This window comes from Schistocerca americana, chromosome 9 (genome assembly GCF_021461395.2).
Source record: "Schistocerca americana isolate TAMUIC-IGC-003095 chromosome 9, iqSchAmer2.1, whole genome shotgun sequence".
Classification (NCBI taxonomy): Eukaryota; Metazoa; Arthropoda; class Insecta; order Orthoptera; family Acrididae; genus Schistocerca; species Schistocerca americana.
The window spans coordinates 25,863,395-25,885,285 of NC_060127.1; positions in this window are offsets into that span (position 1 = coordinate 25,863,395).

A 21,891-nucleotide genomic window follows, 5' to 3' on the forward strand; every position below is an offset into this window, starting at 1 on the left:
ATGAAGAGGTGGCTACTCGTCGAAACATCGGACGGTTCTACCTATCCACACGCTCTACTGCCGATGCTCGGTCTATCTAGGCATGACTAACGACTTGCCCTCATGACGTCACTTCTGCCGTGTCGTGTATCTGAGCTTGGGGATTGGGGGGGGGGGGGGGGGAGGAAGAGCGGGAAGCGGAGGTAGGTGAGCCAATCAACCTCGTTTCGCTTCGGTAACGTCTCTGCAATTTTCTGCTGTTTCGATCGATTAAGCAGCTCTGTGGTTGTCTGCAGAAACTTAGCCAAAACCGGGCAAGATTCTAGAGTTAACGTCTTTTGTTAAAATGTCTGAGTGCAGCGAAAACAATACTGCCTAGAAATTGCACAATGGGTTTTTGTCCGAATTTTCACACCCAAACGGAGAGTTGGAAATGGTCAGATGGCGTGTCAAATTGGCAGCGTGAGGTTCAATTTTGCAAAGGGAGATTAACTTGAAAGTAATCAGCATAATTAGTAATTTTAGGGAAAATTTTCATCCGAATTTTCATAGCCAAATGATGAGTGGAAATTGGAGAAATCGGGTGTCAAATTAACCAATACGGAGTCTAGTTTTGCAAGAAAAGACTTAATTGCTTCAAAATAATCAGAATAGTTAAGAAAAACTTGTTTAGTGATATGAGCAAAAATTTTTGTACAAATTTTAGTCAAACGAAGAGTAGGAAATGGATAAATGACGTATAAAATTGACCAGCTTAGGGTCAATTTTTGAAAAAAAAAAAAAAAAAAGATTTAAATGCTACAATGTAACCAGGTAATTAAAAAAAACACGATCAGTGATTTTAGTTCGAGTTCTCATAGTTAAATGAATATTGAAAAATGAGCAAATGGATTAAACCGACTAGCGTGAGGCCTAGTTCTGCAAAAAAGGAGGTAACTGCTTGAAAGTGATCAGGGTAATTGAAATACTTATTTAGTAATTTCAGGGAAAATTATAAAATGAATACGTGTTCGAATTTTCTTATCCATATGAGGACTGGAAAATTGACAAATGGGGTATCAAATTAACCAGCATGAGGTCTAGTTCTGAAAAATTTGATTGTTTCAAAGTAATCACAGTGATTAAAAAACTTAATTAGTGATATGAGAGAAAGTGAAAATCCAATACATGATCAGAAGTATCCGGACACCTGTCTGAAAATGACTTACAAGTTCGTGGCGCCCTCCGTCGGTAATGCTGGAAACCAATATGGTGCTGGCTCACCTTTAGCCTTGATGACAGCTTCCATTCTGGCAGCTATACGTTCAATCAGGTGCTAGAAGGTTTCTTGGGCAATGGCAGCCCAGTTTTCACGGAGTGCTGCACTGAGGAGAGATGTAGATGTCGTTCGGTGAGGCCTGGCTACGAGGTCGGCGTTCCAAGACATCCCAGAGGATTCAGGTCAGGAGTCTGTGCAGGCCAGTCGATTACAGGGATGTTATTATCGTGTAATCACTCCGCCACAGTGCGTGCATTATGAATAAGTGCTCCATCGTGTTGAAAGAAGCAATCGCCATCCCCGAATTGCTCTTCAACAGTGGGAAGCAACAAGGTGCTTAAAACATCATTGTAGACCTGTGCTGTGATAGTGCCACGCAAAACAACAAGGGTTGCAAGATCCCTCCATGAAAAACACGACCACATCATGAAATAAAACAACCCTTTTATTTTATATTCCTGTTTTGAAAGTTCTGTAATTCCAATGGTATCTAATAAGTGATTTCGGTAATACTTTAAATCTCATAAAATTTATTACTCCATTTGGCTACTAGTAGGTCATGCTTGTCCAATATATATTTGCAATATTTTGCATTTACAAATGAAACCATAATTAAGAAAATTTATGTTAGCAGTATTTTATATAATATATCCTATGTAAAAGTTTTTTCTATTGTATTCGCCAGTTTCAGCATAAAATAAGCAAGGTTTTGTGGATAGTTACTCATAAAAATGTTAAACTTTTAATTGTTAATTTAATAAATTTACACCGTAGTTTTGTTGACTTGATTGTTAACAAACGTATAAATAGGAGGAGCAGAAGACTCGAGAATGGATAGTTGGAGATAGTTTTGAGACGCAACCACTGTGTCACACATCTGTGCAATAATTTAATTGTTGTAATACAGTATTATGACTATGTAGCCTGTTCTGTGGAGTGGGCTCCCACTAAGAAGAAATGATGCGGCTTGTCATAAAAACGACTTGGTACCCGGATTATTTAATGGAATTCACGTAACTTGATCCAGTTAGCAGATGAAATGGACCGAGGCAACGACTACTTCAGCCGCAGCAGCAGGAAGCAGATCACTCCGAGTTACACCGAACTAAGATACGTATAAGAAATCAACTGAACTATGTCACTGCAGAACTAATTACTAAAGTGTAATATTTTGGAAACTGTTCTAGCAGTAAACATTTGCATTTATCTCAAAGAAATTCTTTGAGTGGTGGAGGCCAATGTGATCAGTAAGAAACACCCCCATGATCACACGTTTTTTGATGTCTATGGAACACAAGAATAGCAACAAATTTTTGAGGTTTTTTTGTTTAAATCCAATAATCTCTTTTCGATGTTGAAAATTTTCGCCCCAGCAAAATTTCACTGTCTTCCCCACGTAACGTAACAATAGTTGTTTCGTGACAACCATAACACCACCGCCTCCGAATCTTACTGTTGGCAATACACACATTTGCACATGGCGTTCACCGGGCATTCGCCATACCCATACCATGTCATGGGATCGCCACATTTTGTACCGTGATTCGTCACTCCACGCGACGTTTTTCCACTCTTCAGCCATCCAATGTTTATGCTCCTTACACCAAGCGAGGCGTCGTTTGGCCTTTACCGGCGTGATGTGTGGCTTATGAGCAGCCTCTCGACCATGAAATCCAAGTTTTCTCACATCCCGCCTAACTGTCATAGTACTTGCAGTGGATCCTGATGCAGTTTGGAATTCCTGTGTGATGGTCTGGATAGATGTCTGCCTATTACACATTTGACCCTCTTCAACTATCGGCGGTATCTGTCAGTCAACAGATGAGGTCGGCCTGTACGCTTTTGTGCTGTACGTGTCCCTTCACGTTTCAACTTCATTATCACGTCGGAAGCAGTGGACCTAGGGATGTTTAGGAGTGTGGAAATCTCGTGTACAGATGTATGACACAAGTGACACCCAATCACCTGACCTCGTTCGAAGTCCGTGTGTTTCGCGGAGCGCCCAATTCTGCTGTCTCACGATATCTAATGACTTCTGAGGTCGCTGATATGGGGGACTTGGCAGTAGGTGGCAGCACAATGCACTTAATATGAAAAACGTATGTTTTTGGGGGTGTCCGGATACTTTTGATCACATAGTGTATCTCTGGAACAGCTATGTAAATAAAGTGTCAAAAAGTCCTAGCCACATTGCACATAAAAAGTAACATTGGGGCATACATTATGAAATTCTTTATTTCATGATGAAAAAATAAAATAAATGTGAAGTTATAGCTGAAATTGAAAGTTCTCTGCTTTCCCGTGATCTATAAACGCTTAACAATAATGGAATATCGATCAACATTTAAATATATACTATTTCATGCTTTCTGAAAAACTATAAAAAATTGAAAAAATAACGCTGAATTCTTTTGTGAAATGATATGTCTAAAAGAAAAAAAACCAGATTAGACAAACATTTGTTGTAGCTCATTTGCTGTACATGATTTCAAGCATCATTCAAATACGCTTCAATGATTATCTAATCCATATCATTTCTTACTTTTAGACAAATAATGTCACAAAACATTTGACCATTCTTGTTTTTCAGATTTTTTTGTATATGCTGTGAGCTTGAGAAGGTATCGTACCCAGAACTAAATTTGGGACAAAGAGCACAAAACGTGTTGAATGTCAAACGATTGATTAATACTTTCATCTAATTGTTTTCGAAGGAAGATTATTTTGATATCTAACATGTATCGCATACTTTGGCAAGCAAAGTGTATTTTTTTATGTTGTCGATATGAACACGAATGTCACCTCTTCAGTTCAACGATTAAGTACAGCGTATTCACTGAATAGGAATTAGGAAATGATAGTGGAAAAAGGTATGCAAAAGATATTTTTATTCATATACCGATAGTATATCCTCAAAATTAACGATCTGAAATAGAAAAAAAGGCAGAACGATTTAGAAAATTATGTTCATTATTATCAAAACTAAGCAGCAAAAATACTACTGGTTAATACAGGGTTATTACAAATGATTGAAGCGATTTCACAGCTCTACAATAACTTTATTATTTGAGATATTTTCACAATGCTTTACACACAAATGCAAAAACTCAAAAAGTTTTTTTAGGCATTCACAAATGTTCGATATGTGCCCCTTTAGTGATTCGGCAGACATCAAGCCGATAATCAAGTTCCTCCCACACTCGGCGCAGCATGTCCCCATCAATGAGTTCGAAAGCATTGTTGATGCGAGCTCGCAGTTCTGGCACGTTTCTTGGTAGAGGAGGTTTAAACACTGAATCTTTCACATAACCCCACAGAAAGAAATCGCATGGGGTTAAGTCGGGAGAGTGTGGAGGCCATGACATGAATTGCTAATCATGATCACCACCACGACCGATCCATCGATTTTCCAATCTCCTGTTTAAGAAATGCTGAACGTCATGATGGAAGTGCGGTGGAGCGCCATCCTGTTGAAAGACAAAGTCGGCGCTGTCGGTCTCCAGTTGTGGCATGAACCAATTTTCCAGCATGTCCAGATACACGTGTCCTGTAACGTTTTTTTCGCAGAAGATAAAGGGGCCGTAAACTTTAAACCGTGAGATTGCACAAAACACATTAACTTTTGGTGAATTGCGAATTTGCTGCATGAATGCGTGAGGATTCTCTACTGCCCAGATACGCACATTGTGTCTGTTCACTTCACCATTAAGAAAAAATGTTGCTTCATCACTGAAAACAAGTTTCGCACTGAACGCATCCTCTTCCATGAGCTGTTGCAACCGCGCCGAAAATTCAGAGCGTTTGACTTTGTCATCGGGTGTCAGGGCTTGTAGCAATTGTAAACGGTAAGGCTTCTGCTTTAGCCTTTTCCGTAAGATTTTCCAAACCGTCGGCTGTGGTACGTTTAGCTCCCTGCTTGCTTTATTCGTCGACTTCCGCGGACTGCGCGTGAAACTTGCCCGCACGCGTTCAACCGTTTCTTCGCTCACTGCAGGCCGACCCGTTGATTTCCCCTTACAGAGTCATCCAGAAGCTTTAAACTGCGCATACCATCGCCGAATGGAGTTAGCAGTTGGCGGATCTTTGTTGAACTTCGTCCTGAAGTGTCGTTGCACTGTTATGACTGACTGATGTGAGTGCATTTCAAGCACGACATACGCTTTCTCGGCTCCTGTCGCCATTTTGTCTCACTGCGCTCTCGAGCGCTCTGGCGGCAGAAACCTGAAGTGCGGCTTCAGCCGAACAAAACTTTATGAGTTTTTCTACGTATTTGTAGTGTGTCGTGACCATATCTCAATGAATGGAGCTACAGCGAATTTATGAAATCGCTTCAATCATTTGTAATAGCCCTGTACTTCTCGAAGTGAAGAAACAGGAAATGAAGTTTAAAAGGGCGTAGTGAACTGTGGTGCCACCTACAACACGTTGTCTATGTACAGAACTTTGCCTTTGATCATGTTAATGGATTCGTTACGTTTCTCCGTGCCATCTGTGTTTCTAAAATTTAACTGGAATAATTAAAGTTTAATTTAAACATGTTTGGAAAGCAATTTTCTTGTTGGTTTTTCGGTAAAGGGCAGCCAGGGCCAGCACCGGACGAGGCGAATGCAGGACGCCTCCCAAAACGACCGCTGACTGTCAGGGAGAGGCAGCTGTCAGCAGCCTAGGACTGATGCGAGGCAGTCCTTATATCCCCGGTTTGGTGCATTCTTGTGCAGCCACGCCGACTGCACTGCTCAATGCGTAATCCAATGACTGCATCACGGAGATTGAGAAGTCGCAGTTCGTGGAGAGTACACCTTCTCGACTTTGATATTTCGCATATTTTTTTCCGTTCTATCACATACAATAGTTTTTTCTCCTTTTAGGAACATTTGCATCAATACTCTTAAATCACCTGACTGTGTGTGACGGAGATTACTTCTGACACCACTAACAGACCCCCGCCCCCTTCTCTGCTCAATTCGCGAATGGCGCGCGGGAAGAAAAACTGTCGGCAAGCCTATATATCAGCTCTAATTTCTCGAATTTTTCTCGTTGTGGTCATTTCGCGAAGCGTGTATGGGGGGAAGTACTGCGTTGCCTGAAAACCTCTGTGATGCACAACACCTCTCTTGTAGCGCCTGCCAATGGAGTTTGTTGAGCACCCCCGTAACGCCCTCATGTCTGCTAGATAATCTCGTCGTGAAATGCAACTCTCCCAGTTGGATCTTCTCTATCTTTTGTGTCAGTTCTACCTGGTAACTATCACGTATTGATGAACGATACGCAAGGATCGGTCGAACAAGTATATGTTAAGCTACTTCTGCAGTGGATGAATTACTTTTCCTTAAATTCTTCCTATGAATCTCAGTCTCGAATTTACTTTTCTTACTACTTGTTTTATGTGGTCATTACAATTAAGACCGCTCCGTGTACACACTTCTAGATGTTTTACGGTGGTCGCTTTTTTCTAACAATTTGCCATCAATAGTGTAGTGGTACAGAAGTGGATTTCTTTTAGCATATATGCGCACATGCGCACTATAGTACGTTTATCTACGTTCTGACAATAACTGCGACATTCAACAATCCTCCGTAGGTCCATCTGCAAATCGTTATTGTCTTGTGGCATTGCTACCTTCTTACAAACATTTTTACATATTTCTTTATTTTTCACAATTACAGCATATTGTCAAAAAAACTAAAATAGGTAATACAAATTATATATATATATATATATATATATATATATGTATATATATATATATACAGGGTGAGTCACCTAACATTACCGCTGGATATATTTCGTAAACCACATCAAATACTGACGAATCAATTCCACAGACCGAACGTGAGGAGAGGGGATAGTGTAAATGGTTAATACAAACCATACAAAAATGCACGGAAGTATGTTTTTTAACACAAACCTACGTGTTTTAAATGGAACCACGTTAGTTTTGTTAGCACATCTGAACATGTAAACAAACACGTAATCAGTGCCGTTTGTTGCATTGTAAAATGTTAATTACATCCGGAGATATTGTAACCTAAAGTTGACGCTTGAATACCACTCCTCCGCTGTTCGATCGTGTGTATCGGAGAGCACCGAATTACGTAGGGATCCAAAGGGAACGGTGATGGACATTAGGTACAGAAGAGACTGGAACAGCACATTACGTCCACATGCTAACACCGTTTTATTGGTCTTTTTCACTGATCACATGTACATTGCCATGAGGGGTGAGGTACACGTACACACGTGGTTTCCGGTTTCAATTACGGAGTGGAACAGAGTGTGTCCCGACATGTCAGGCCAATAGATGTTCAATGCGGTGGCCATCATTTGCTGCACACAATTGCAATCTCTGGCGTAATGAATGTCGTACATGCCGCAGTACATCTGGTGTAATGTCGCCGCAGGCTGCCACAATACGTTGTTTCATATCCTCTGGGGTTGTAGGCACATCACGGTACACATTCTCCTTTAACGTACCCCACAGAAAGAAGTCCAGAGGTGTAAGATCAGGAGAACGGGCTGGCCAATTTATGCGTCCTCCACGTCATGGTAATGTACATGTGCGTCAGTGAAAAAAACCAATAAAAAGGTGTTAGCATGTGGACGTAATGTGCTCTTCCAGTCTCTTCTGTACCTAAGGTCCATCACCGTTCCCTTTGGATCCCTACGTAATCCGGTTCTCTCCGATACACACGATCGAACAGCGGAGGAGTGGTGCTCAAGCGTCAACTTTAGGTTACAATATCTCCGGATGTAATTAACATTTTACAATGCAACAAACGGCACTTATTACGTATTTGTTTATATGTTCAGATGTGCTAACAAAACTAACGTGGTTCCATTTAAAAAAACCTAGGTTTGTGTTAAAAAACATACTTCCGTGCATTTTTGTATGGTTTGCATTAAACAATTACACTAGCCCCTCTCCTCACGTTCGGTCTGTGGAATCGGTTCGTCAGTATTTGATGTGGTTTACGAAATATATCCAGCGGTAACGTTAGGTGACTCACCCTGTATATACACTCCTGGAAATGGACAAAAGAACACACTGACACCGGTGTGTCAGACCCACCATACTTGCTCCGGACACTGCGAGAGGGCTGTACAAGCAATGATCACACGCACGGCACAGCGGACACACCAGGAACCGCGGTGTTGGCCGTCGAATGGCGCTAGCTGCGCAGCATTTGTGCACCGCCGCCGTCAGTGTCAGCCAGTTTGCCGTGGCATACGGAGCTCCATCGCAGTCTTTAACACTGGTAGCATGCCGCGACAGCGTGGACGTGAACCGTATGTGCAGTTGACGGACTTTGAGCGAGGGCGTATAGTGGGCATGCGGGAGGCCGGGTGGACGTACCGCCGAATTACTCAACACGTGGGGCGTGAGGTCTCCACAGTACATCGATGTTGTCGCCAGTGGTCGGCGGAAGGTGCACGTGCCCGTCGACCTGGGACCGGACCGCAGCGACGCACGGATGCACGCCAAGACCGTAGGATCCTACGCAGTGCCGTAGGGGACCGCACCGCAAATTAGGGACACTGTTGCTCCTGGGGTATCGGCGAGGACCATTCGCAACCGTCTCCATGAAGCTGGGATACGGTCCCGCACACCGTTAGGCCGTCTTCCGCTCACGCCCCAACATCGTGCAGCCCGCCTCCAGTGGTGTCGCGACAGGCGTGAATGGAGGGACGAATGGAGACGTGTCGTCTTCAGCGATGAGAGTCGCTTCTGCCTTGGTGCCAATGATGGTCGTATGCGTGTTTGGCGCCGTGCAGGTGAGCGCCACAATCAGGACTGCATACGACCGAGGCACACAGGGCCAACACCCGGCATCATGGTGTGGGGAGCGATCTCCTTCACTGGCCGTACACCACTGGTGATCGTCGAGGGGACACTGAATAGTGCACGGTACATCCAAACCGTCATCGAACCCATCGCTCTACCATTCCTAGACCGGCAAGGGAACTTGCTGTTCCAACAGGACAATGCACGTCCGCATGTATCCCGTGCCACCCAACGTGCTCTAGAAGGTGTAAGTCAACTACCCTGGCCAGCAAGATCTCCGGATCTGTCCCCCATTGAGCATGTTTGGGACTGGATGAAGCGTCGTCTCACGCGGTCTGCACGTCCAGCACGAACGCTGGTCCAACTGAGGCGCCAGGTGGAAATGGCATGGCAAGCCGTTCCACAGGACTACATCCAGCATCTCTACGATCGTCTCCATGGGAGAATAGCAGCCTGCATTGCTGCGAAAGGTGGATATACACTGTACTAGTGCCGACATTGTGCATGCTCTGTTGCCTGTGTCTATGTGCGTGTGGTTCTGTCAGTGTGATCATGTGATGTATCTGACCCCAGGAATGTGTCAATAAAGTTTCCCCTTCCTGGGACAATGAATTCACGGTGTTCTTATTTCAATTTCCAGGAGTGTATAGGGTGGGGCCGGCCGCGGTGGTCTAGCGGTTCTAGGCACTCAGTCCGGAACCGCGCGACTGCTACGGTCGCAGGTTCGAATCCTGCCTCGGGCATGGATGTGTGTGATGTCCTTAGGTTAGTTAGGTTTAAGTAGTTCTAAGTTCTAGGGGACTGATGACCTCAGATGTTAAGTCCCATAGTGCTCAGAGCCATTTGAACCGGACGGGAATCGAATCGGGGCCCAGTGCGTTGGAGGGAAGCACGTTGCCACCCAACTAAGCAAGCGGACAGGAAACCCCTGATACGTCTAGATATGACCCTGACAGGTGTCGCGTACGTAAGCACCCAGTCTTCATCCATTCGTGTCCATTGTGCATTCCGATGAACTTGGGCAATTCCAGCAGGGCAATGCGGCACGCCACAAGTCCAGAATTGCTATAGAGTGGCTCCAGGAGCAGAGTTTCCGCTGGCCACCAGATTCCTCAGACATTATTGAGCATATCTGGGATGCCTTGCAACGTGCTGTTCATAAGAAATCTTAACCCCCTCGTACTGTTACGGATTTATAGATAGCCCGGCAGGAGTCATGGTGTCAATTCCCCCCCCCCCTCAGCACTGCTTCAGATATTAGTCGAGTCCGTGTCACGTCGTGTTGCAGCACTTCTGCGTGTTCGGGGGGGGGGGGGGGGCTACATGATATTAGGCAGGTGAACTAGTTTCGTTGGTTCTTCAGTGCACTTTTTCTGCTTGCTTCCTGTATATGATGTTCAAAGTTTCGTTCGTTCGGAAATATTGCTAGATATCTCGTTACTGCGGGTTTTCTAAACGTATCTTTATTTAATTTTATTTTGGGGTTTCTTGCTACGTTCCCTTCCAACACGAGGTTCGTTCATTTGTGAGGTGCTAGTGACAATTTAACACTTCTACAACAGCGCTCAAGTTCGTGGAGCTACTGGACCGCTTACGTTGCCGCTGTCCTGTAACTTCTGTAGTATGGGCTTCAGTGTTACATCCAAAAACTCTGGACAACACACGGATCGTTGCGGACATCCTTTTATTGTTTCGTTATTTTATTTCCTGGGCATAGTAAAGAAACATGTTTCTCGTGGCAATAACCTCTCAGTGAGTTGTACAGCCGTTCTGGACCTTCCAACTCTCTTAGGCGATCAAAGAAAGACGGCCACCATAGATTATCGAAAGCGCCAGCAATACAGATCATCATCGCTAGAGTGGACGTAGAATATCTGTAGCTAGCGAGATGGCCCTATTAACTGCGACTTCGGTTTAGTTGCCTCTTCTAAACCCTTACTGCTGAAGGCTTATCCCTAGCATCAGTCTATGATCTTGTAATCTCGTGCATAATACGTTTCCAGATACCTTGCCGAGAACATTCGAAAGACAAACTGATCTTAGGAGCTGGGTATCATCGGAGTGTTCAGAATGAGATTTTCACTCTGCAGCGGAGTGTGCGATGATATGAAACTTCCTGGCAGATTAAAACTGTGTGCCCGACCGAGACTCGAACTCGGGACATTTGCCTTTCGCGGGCAAGTGCTCTACCATCTGAGCTACCGAAGCACGACTCACGCCCAGTACTCACAGCTTCGCAGGAGAGCTTCTGTAAAGTTTGGAAGGTAGGAGACGAGATACTGGCATAAGTAAAGCTGTGAGTACCGGGCGTGAGTCGTGCTTCGGTAGCTCAGATGGTAGAGCACTTGCCCGCGAAAGGTAAAGGTCCCGAGTTCGAGTCTCGGTCGGGCACACAGTTTTAATCTGTCAGGAAGTTTCATCGGAGTGTTGTCTTGCCCTTTACTAATTATCACCACTTTAGCATTCAACCGACGCTGATCTTCTGTCTTGTCTTCTTCTCCGTCGTCAGGAAGCAGTGTTTCCATTAAAAGGGCAGCTGGCTGTTCCCAGCTTTCTGTTGCTGTCCCATCATTCCTTCCGAGCGTTGCTGATCGTATTTTCTCGCAGACTATTTCGTATGGTGTACCCCGGAAACCGGTTTCTAAGTTAGCCTCCACAAATTACTTCCATCGTTCCATTTTTGCTTTCCATAAGTTTTCCTTAAACGTTGTTTAACGCATTTGTATCTATGCAATGTTCGGACTCTTTCTTCTTGGGTCGTGCTGCTCTGGTATAGTTTAATGGCTCTTCTTGTTTCGCATCTTAATTTCTGCAGCGCCTCGATCCAGAAGCAAGGTACACCTCTAGAATGACCTATGTTGACAGATATCGATGCCTCCATTGCTTTATGTATAGCCACTGTTAGTTCTTGCGTTTTAGCATCTACATTATTGCGCAGCGATTGACTTCTCAGACACTGAAGCAAGCTTCTTAGTTCTTCCCAGTCACCCTCCTTGACGTACTTGGAACTTATGCGCACATACGTCTTCCAATTCTATTTCAAGTTACGCAACCGTCCACTGCTTTCCTTGAAATCACAGTAATCTATGTCGCGCGCAGTTTGATGTGTAATAGTGTAACCTCCCCACAAAATAATTAAAAAGGAATGTAAAATGACAATACTTAATACAAATGGGAGCCGAGTGTAACCTCCCCACAAAAATTTGAAAGAAAGAAACACGACAATATTTAATTATGAATGCTAATGGACATTGCGCTAATTGTAACCTCGCCCACAATGAGAGGTATTGAAAATGGCAACAAAAATGTGAAATTCGCAATCTGACTCAAATATAAATTCTTCACTAAATTTAAAGTCCGTTCAGTGACAAGAAAATACAATTAAACCGAAATATCGGTCTTTGGCCCTGTGTAAAACAATCAGAGTTAAAGTCTTACCTCAGAATAAATGGATGTCACATTTCTGCTCTTGTTGTTGCGCACCGCTTGGAGGAACTGCATTGCAAATAATAATATTCTCTTTTTTTTGTGATTTTAGTGCAATTTTTCTTCAAAAGAAGTGGAATGAAATGGGAAGTGCAACGAAATCTTTAGTTCAATAAAATTAAATTTTTGAGAAAATGCTTTTGAAATAAAAATTATTATTGGCGGACTTGTTGGAGAATAATTACAATAAATAAATTTTTACATTATCTAATGATTATATTAATTAATAGTATACCTTATTCACCATCTTGACCAGTGTTGCCGACCGCCTACATCACACAACCGCACTGGGCTGCTACTACTGACCGACCGCTCTGCATGACGACTATTAGCGTACAGCACGCCACTGAACAGAGCTACTGCTCTCAACTAGACAGAGCTACAGACTCGCAACGACTGACTCACAGACTGAGAACCGCTCGCAACACTCGCGCGGTCAAGCGCAAACTCTCTGGTCACAGATGCTACAATGCCTCGCCATCGCTGCTATGTTACATACGTGTTTCATAACCCTCCACTGGGGGGGCAAAAATTTGGCAGCGATGGTGAGTCATTTGGACTTGCCAAGCGCGGCAAAATTTTTCTTTAATTAACAAAATTCTACAACTTACAGAATATTTAAATGTTGTGCACACGCACTAAGTACAAAATATATCAGACAAAGACAAAATGTGAGTACAAAACATAGTAGCAAATCAGAAAAATGTATATACAAATTATTTGACAGATAACAAAGTGCACAGGCACTGAAAAAAAATTCTTTAGCATATTCAGAACAAATAAACAGACTGGCAAAAAATATTATATTGACAAGTGACATGAGTGCACATGCACTGCAGTTGAGAACATATCAGTAAATGATGAAATGTATATACAATGAGTAACAAATGATATAAGTGCATACGCATTGAAGTATTGAATATACAGAATGAGTACAATCATATTGAAAAATGAGAAAAATGCACAGGCACTAAAGTTCAGTAGAAAACATATTAACACCTAACATAAGTGCACATGCACTGTAGTTCAGAACATATCATTAAAAATAAAAAATGTATACACAGTATAAAAGACAAGAGTGCACATACTGTACTTGAGAACAAATCGAAAAAATAAATGTCTTTAGCATTTTCGCAATAAATAAACATAATGGCAAAAAATCATGTCCAAAGTGCACAGGCACTGAAAAAATGTCTTTAGCATTTTCACAACAAATAAACATAATGACAAAACATCATGTCGACCAGTGACATAAGTGTACTCACACTGGAGTTCAGTGAATCGAGAAAAAAAAAATGTATAACCTACGAACATAAATGCAGTTAACCAAAAAAAATTATTTTCCTTATGTGACAAGAATTAGGATAGGAAAGGGAAGGATTGCATCATGGTTGTAGCACTTTAGATTGCACACAGCTGTTCTGAAAGTCCATATCTTTCCACAGAAGTACAACACCAAGTGACACAACTTAAAGTTCTTTTCCCATCAGAATTTATCAGTGTAGCCAAGACACTGAACTGTCGTAGTAATGTTCCATGTTTTCATTTTGGCAGTACATTAGGTACACCAAACAGTGGGACCATAATAATGTCTTCATCGCTCATGGTGGTGGACAGCATGTCGTGTCAACACCACACTCTTACAAGGCACACCAACGTAGAATTAGTGCAAAACCAAATATAGTGCTCCATGATCAGTGGGATAAACAGGACAAATGGACATTGCAGTAATTCAGGGTAGTTAACTCATGAGGTGAAGGACATTATGTCACATAATATTGACAATTACAGTCTTCATTGATAGTTTGTGGCATTCATAGCCCAGTTATTGAACATTTCTGTACCAAGTATGTAGTATTACAGAAAAATGTTCATTAATTGTTGTACATAGAATCAGTAGCCTTCTTTTCCTAGTTACAAAACATTATTAAATAATCGCATTCTTTTCAGTTACAGAGTATAATTAAGAATCATTAACCTTCTCCTAATTACAGTTAATTAATCATTTGTCATTCCAATAATAATCATTAGCCTTTTCCTAATTACAGTTAATTAATCATTTGTCGTTAATTAATCATTTGTCTAATTACAGTTAATTAATCATTTGTCGTTAATTAATCATTTGTCATTCTAATATAGTAAGAATCATTAGTCTTCTCCTAATTACAAAGCATTATTAAACAGTACCATAGTTAATTAATTATGTGTCATTCCAATCTATTAAGAATCACTAGCTGGCATCATGGGTAATCGTATTACAATAAACAGTGGCGGTCCTTGGCCAGTTACAAAGTATATTTAGTATGACAGAATAATGTTCATCAGAAGTCTTAGTTGAAAAGGAGAGTCAATTATTGGCCTAGCATTAACATAATACATTGAGTGATACAAATTATTGGCACTCATTGGCCATTAACCATAAGATGAAAACTCAACATGGGAAAAAAAGGGCTAATTAATGGCATAATTAATAACAATTCTTCAAGTGACATTAATTATTGGCACTCAGTGGCCAGCAAGTATTGAATAGAATCATCATTCAGTATTATTCAGATTATTACGAAGTCATTATTAAAAATCAGTTAATTACAGTCAAATCATTAATAATCACAGGCATTATAAGTAGTATCATTACAATAAACAGTGGCAGTTATTAGCTAGTGACAAAGCATTATTTTGAATATAGTCTCATTAAGAGGTCATTACTCAAGTGACATACTATTCAGAGCTAATCAGTATTATTCAGAACTTCCTCAAACTGGTATCACTATTTGGGACTGTTAATACATTTTTTTTTTTAGCAATGCATTGCGTTGGGATCGATAATTAATTGCTGAAACATAACACTATTTGCTTTTGACCTATTGCAGCAAATGAGGATAGGTAACGTCATTCGTCATGAGTCAGCTGTAGCAAGATTATGTAACAAGGCAGTACATGTGATCACATTTATAAATGATAGACACAAATGGGTAAAAAATATAAAAATGCAAGTACTAGAACAGGTATAATAAGTAACAGGTTTAGTAAGTATCATGAAAAACTTCTCCTGGAAAAATTACAAAATGGATTATTGACCTGAAAGAAGAAACGCACACTATGCTGAAAAGTAGTGAACTTCGAATTAACAGGTAGTGAAATGTGTATAAAATGTGTTCCATAGCTGTCTTTTCCAAAACTTTCCGTCATCCTACTATGCAATATAACACCTGCTGTCAAAGCAAACTGCAACAAATACTTAAATAACTACATAGCATAAATACATAACTTCAACATTATCCTCATCTATAAAGAAAACTTCATTATACATCTCATCATAACACCATTATCATCATCACCTGTAAAGAAAAACTTCATTATTCATAATACCATATCCTTCATCATTATTCATCAGTATTCATTATCATCTGCAAAAAATCACTTCATTACTCATTATACAACTATTCCTTATCTCTAGCATATTTCATCACTAAAACTAAGATGTGTAGTTCAGTCTGACAGCCTGCATCAATCACCTTGTATTCTGAAAGAAAAAATTAGTTAAGACTGCTATTCTATGATGAGTATAGTATAGTCTTGTTAATGTTAGTTAATCCTGATCCATTTACTCTTCCTCATAAAGTTATCGCATCTCCTTTCGTTTATTCCGTAGGTGAAATTCCCATTTCTGTTGAATTTATTTCTTACATACATCATTTCTTTCTGAAATTGATGAACAGAGATTAATGTCTTGCATTCAAATCATATACCCACTAAATAAGGACTGGTTTATGGTAACATACTTAAGCATACAGCATAACATGACAGAAAACGTAATATGTCAAAGACAATGACAGACAGAATATCACAATGCAGCAGCAAAAGGAAAAATGTAAAACAGTCACGATGTTGAGATATCATAGGGCAAAAAAAATGTCAAAGTCGACTGGTGTGTGTTATATCTTAACTATTTCACAATACATACAAACAAAACTGGAGTACAATCATTTACACAAAAAAGTGGAAAATGTGCACGGTCTGATGTGTAACGACAAGAAAAGCGACCTGCTAACCTTACCTTGCCGGGCAATTGCCAAGAAAAAATACGATAATCATCAGTAATTAGTCACGTGAAATAATTGCATTAGTAAATGGCATCATAGTGTGTTGAATCATACAGTGGTTTCACTCAATAAACGGTTTAATGTTTGAGATATGGTGATTGCCTTTCGATTTTCTAGTTCTCAAAGTTTCGACGTGTACAACATTGGGGTGAGGGATGCTGCGAATCCGATATGGACCTGCGTATAGAAGTTCAAATTTACTGCACTTACCTTTTAATTTGCTGGATAAATAGTGTGTACGTACTAGTATCTTCTGTCCAATGTGAAAGTCACAGCGTCTACAAACCTGTTTTTGCTGTCTTCTCCGGCGCTCTGCGGCACGTTTGATGTTCTTCAGCGCAATGTCAATTATTTCGTGGTGTCGTAATCGACGAGATGTAGGAAATGTTATTAATTCTTTAATTTTGTTGGGTGGTTCAGCATTTTTCAGTATAACAGACGGAGATAGCATAGTGGATTCATTTGGAATGGAATTAATTACATCTTGGAATGAGAGTATGTGTGTATCCCAATCAATATGTCTTTTGTGGCAGTATATTCTACACAGTTTACCAATTTCCTTCATTAATCTTTCACAGGGGTTCGAAGAAGCGTGGTACTTGGATATATAGATCGGAGAAATGTTTCTAGCTCGTAACATGCGTGTCCATACGCTACTACGAAATTGTGATCCATTATCAGAAATTACTTTCATTACATGCCCTACATGAGATAGAAAATGTTTTACAAATGCTTTCGAAACAGTTTTAGCAGTAGCTTTGCGTAACGGAGTGAAAGTGACAAATTTTGAAGTGAGCTCAACAGCGACAAAAATGTAGCAAAAACCTCTGTTAGTTCTCGGAATCGGACCAAAAATATCTACTGCGGCCATATGTCTTAATTTAACAGGTATAATGGGATATAAAGGAGGAATATGTGAAGTGGTGTCTGATTTAGCTTTCTGGCAAATTTTACAAGAAGCTAAAACTCGTCGTATACGTTTTTCCATGTTGGTAAAATAACAGTTCTGTCTCAGTATAAGAAAACATTTTCGTGCTCCGTAATGTGCGTAACTTAAATGAGTGTACCAAATTAATTTGTTAACCAGTTCGTCAGGAATGCATAATAACCAATTGTTGCTGTCAGGATGAGAGCGGCGAAACAGAATGTCATTGCGTACAGTGTAATGGTTCCTAATCGTAACATTTTTTTCTATCTTGCCAAAGGTGTTTAATTTCTTTCCACACATTGTCTTTATTTTGCTCCTTTGCTATGTCCTGTAATGACGATGAAATAAAGTTTTCAAATGCAACTTGCTGAATGTACATGACACTGAAATTTGTTTTGCAGAAGTTGGTTGCTACGTCTTGCTGATTGTTGCCGAGAGAACGGGATAGTGCGTCTGCTATAACATTTTGTGTGCCGGGAATGTGAACTATTGTAAAATTAAATTCCTGTAAATAAAGTTTCCATCTACTTAACCTGTCGTGAGTAAATTTAGCTGAAAGCAAAAATTGTATAGCTCTATGGTCTGTGTAAACGGTGGTATGTCTGCCATAAAGAAAGTGCCGAAATCTCGTAAAAGCCCATACAACACATAATGTTTCCAGTTCTGTAACGGAATAAATTCGCTCAGCAGGTGACAAAATGCGGCTTGCAAATGCGATGTTTTTAATTACTGTGGAACCATCTTCTTCTATTTCCTGGAAAATGTGTACGCCTAAAGCGGTGTTGGAACTGTCGGTAGCAATGGAAAAATTTCTGGTAAGATCTGGGTGCGATAAAAGTGGAGCATTCAACAAAGCATGTTTCAGGTTCACAAATTCAGAATGTGCTTGCTTATCCCAAGACCAAATAGTGTTTTTACCTGTTAATTGGCACAATCTGGGTGTGTCTAAAGCAGAGTGATGAATAAATTTGCGAAAAAAGTTAATTAAGCCCAAAAAACTGCGTAATTGCTTCTTCGTCGTAGGAACAGTAATGTCACGTAGAGCCTGAAGTTTTTCCGGATCAGGTGCAATGCCTTCTGCTGAAATTACGTGTCCAAGAAATTTTATAGAAGTTTTACCAAAGTGCGATTTACTGAGGTTAACTGTAAGTCCTTGTGCATGGAAAGTTTGTAACAGTTGTTCAAGAATCAGATTGTGTTCAGACCAGTTAGCTTCTGCGATAAGAATATCGTCTACGTACGTCGTAATTCTGTCTTTAAGTTCTGTCGGAACTATAGTGTTCAAACCGCGAATAAAAGCTGCAGAAGAAATAGTTAAGCCGAACGGTAATTTGCAAAATTGATAACAGTCGCCGAAACAGAGAAAAGCTGTGTATTTTCTGCAGTTCGGATGAAGTTGAATTTGCCAAAATCCCGATTTCAAATCTAATGTAGAATAAATAGCTGTACCATGAAATTTCTGTAAAAGTTCCTCTAGTGTCTGTGGTCGATCTGTTTCATTAATAATAATGTCATTAATGTGACGTGAATCAAGTACAAGGCGAAGTGAGCCATCTTTTTTCTTAACAATATGTAGCGGGTTTATGTACGGACTAACTGCTGGTTCTATAATTCCTTGGTCGAGCATATCCTGCAATTCTTTTTTAACCTGTTCTCTGTGAATATATGGAATGGGATAATGCTTTGCTTTAAATGTGTCGTGCTGTTTGACTTGAAATTCATACATAAATCCGGACATAGTACCAGGAACATTGTCAACAACTGGAGCTTGCTGTAAAAGAATTTTGTGTAACTGCGTTCGTTCGTCGTCTGTAGTTGCACTGCTCTCTTTAACTTTATCGGAAATCATTTGTATTACGTCGTAGTCCATTTCGTCTGGAGTATTATAGTTGTGTACGTACGTATCCGTTAATAATGTGGGATTACAGTCTATGTCACGTGTTGCGGAAATGATCTCTGTGCGGTTGATTGTTTGTTCTTCCGCAGATAATGAGTGCTGAAATTCTAAAGCAAGTTGTACATTTTCATCCTTTAACATTAAATAAGAATTCTGAAAATCTATAACTGCGTCGTGTTGTACCAGAAAATTCGTGCCTAAAATAATGTCTGTTGTCAATAAAGGAACAATCCAAAAATTAGAGTGGAAAGTATGACCTCCAATACAAAATGATAAATGCGTCTGTAATTTAACGTCTACTCCTTTACTCGATACTGCTCCCTTCACTTTTGTTTTGCCTAAAGGTAATGTCGGATAGGTATTCTCTTTGTTGCACTCATTAAAAGTCTCCTCATTTATTACTGATATAGGTGATCCGGAATCAATTACTGCTGAGAATTTCGATGAACCAATTTTTATTTCGATAACAGGATGTGAAATGGTTTTCTGAATAACTGGTCTTTCCTGTAAAAGAGTGTCTCTGATGTCGTCAAAAGTAATTACATTTTCGTGAACAACATTTTGCGTGTCTAAAGTAGTGCTTGTATTATTGGAAGATGCGTCCTGTACATTATCTAGTCAGATTCTATCTGACGTGTTATTATTATTAGGCGGATTCTGTGGCATTTCGACTATTTGAACTGTCCTATTACTTCTTCCAGACGTGTTACGCTCTGGATGGTACCTACTGTCGGGTTCATTCATAAGAATATGTTCTTGCGTATGATTTTGCTGTTGGTGAGACCGACTGTTATTATATGTACGCTGGTAATTGTGCTCATCGTTTTTACGTCTGTCGTAATAGTCATTCCTATACGGTGTATTGCGATAGGAGTTGAAATACTGTCTTCTCTGTACATAGTTGTTTCTCTGCTCCCGTGCGTTACTATTTGTTGGACCAGGGGCTATACGTCCACGCGGCGAAACATTAAAGCCTGGTTGACCTTGTGTATTCCATTGTTGGTTAGGTATGTTAACCGGCTGGTTTTGATGTTGTTGTTGTGAAATACCTCTATTGTTACTAAAGTGTGGTTCCTGTTGCTGAAAATTTTGACGATATTGATAATTAAAATTTTGGCTGTTATTAGAATTTTGGTAGTTGTCGTTCCTAAAGCGTCTGTTATCTTTCCTATTGAAATTACGTGTCTGATCATAATTGCTGTACTTTTGTTGACCTTGGTTATTGTAAGAAAAGTTTTTGTTTACAAAAGAATAATCAGATTGCTGTACTTCCAAGAGCTGTAAAAGATCTCTGAACGCTGAAATATTTTCTTTTTGCTGACCTGTTAGAAGTGACACTCGTAATGACCGTGGTAATTTGGAAATGCATAATTGTATCAGTGCGGATTCACTGTACGGTTCACTTAGGTACTGGTTTTGTTGGACCATATGCTCAAAAAATTGCGTAACACTGGGAAAATTTGTGTTCTCATAATTTGGTAAGCTAATTAATTGATCTTTAATTCCGCGCTGTGTCGTCTTCGACCAGTACGCTGACAGGAAAGCATTCTGAAATTCCTCTACTGAATAGCATTGCCTCGCGATCGGTCTCATACGAGTTGCCGGTTCGCCTTCCAAAAAACTGCAAATAAATTCAAGTTTATGTGTTACAGGCCAAGTCGGTGGAAGAGCAAAGCTAAATTGTTGAATCCAATCCAGTGGGTGAATCTGCGTTCTATCGTTTTTAAAAACTTTAAACTTTCTCACTGACAGAAAATGTTTGTAGTCGAAACTATCATCTCTGTGTGATGGAACATGTTCAGGATCGTAAGAGAATCTATTGAACTGTGGTTGATCGCAATCTAAGTCCCGTACTCTCTGTAGATTACCCAAATTATACGCGCTGCGTGTATCTGACGAATGTTCATAAAGTGGTGTCTGTTGTATGTTATTAACTGAAGTGTTTTTCATTTCTGTTACTTCTTGTTGTAAACTTGACAACTTCCTACGTAACGTGTTGTTAGATGAATCGATCTCATTAATTGTCTGTTGTAAATTTTGAAATTCAGGTGTTTGGATAAATGAAACCGGTGCAGTATCGTCTGATTTATTGTCATTAGCATTTTCGATAACATCAATACGACTGGCCAATTCATCACATTTTTCAGTCAGTATTTTAACCTGATTATCGGTTTTAGAATCAGACGCATTAATCTGTTTTTGCAACTTGCGCGTAGTTTCGCTCAGTTTTTTAACATCAGCTTTGATAACATCACAATCCTGTGTTAGATCTAATTGTTCGAATCTGTCTGTCGCTGTTTGAATATCTACTGTGTGTGTATCTGTTTTTGATTTAAGGTCAGAAATTTCATCCCGTAATTCCGCGTTCAATTGTTCTATGGTATTAATTTTGTCGGACACTGTAGTAATATTATTGTCTACATACGTCTTCGCTTTCGCGAATATTTTACGTTTGT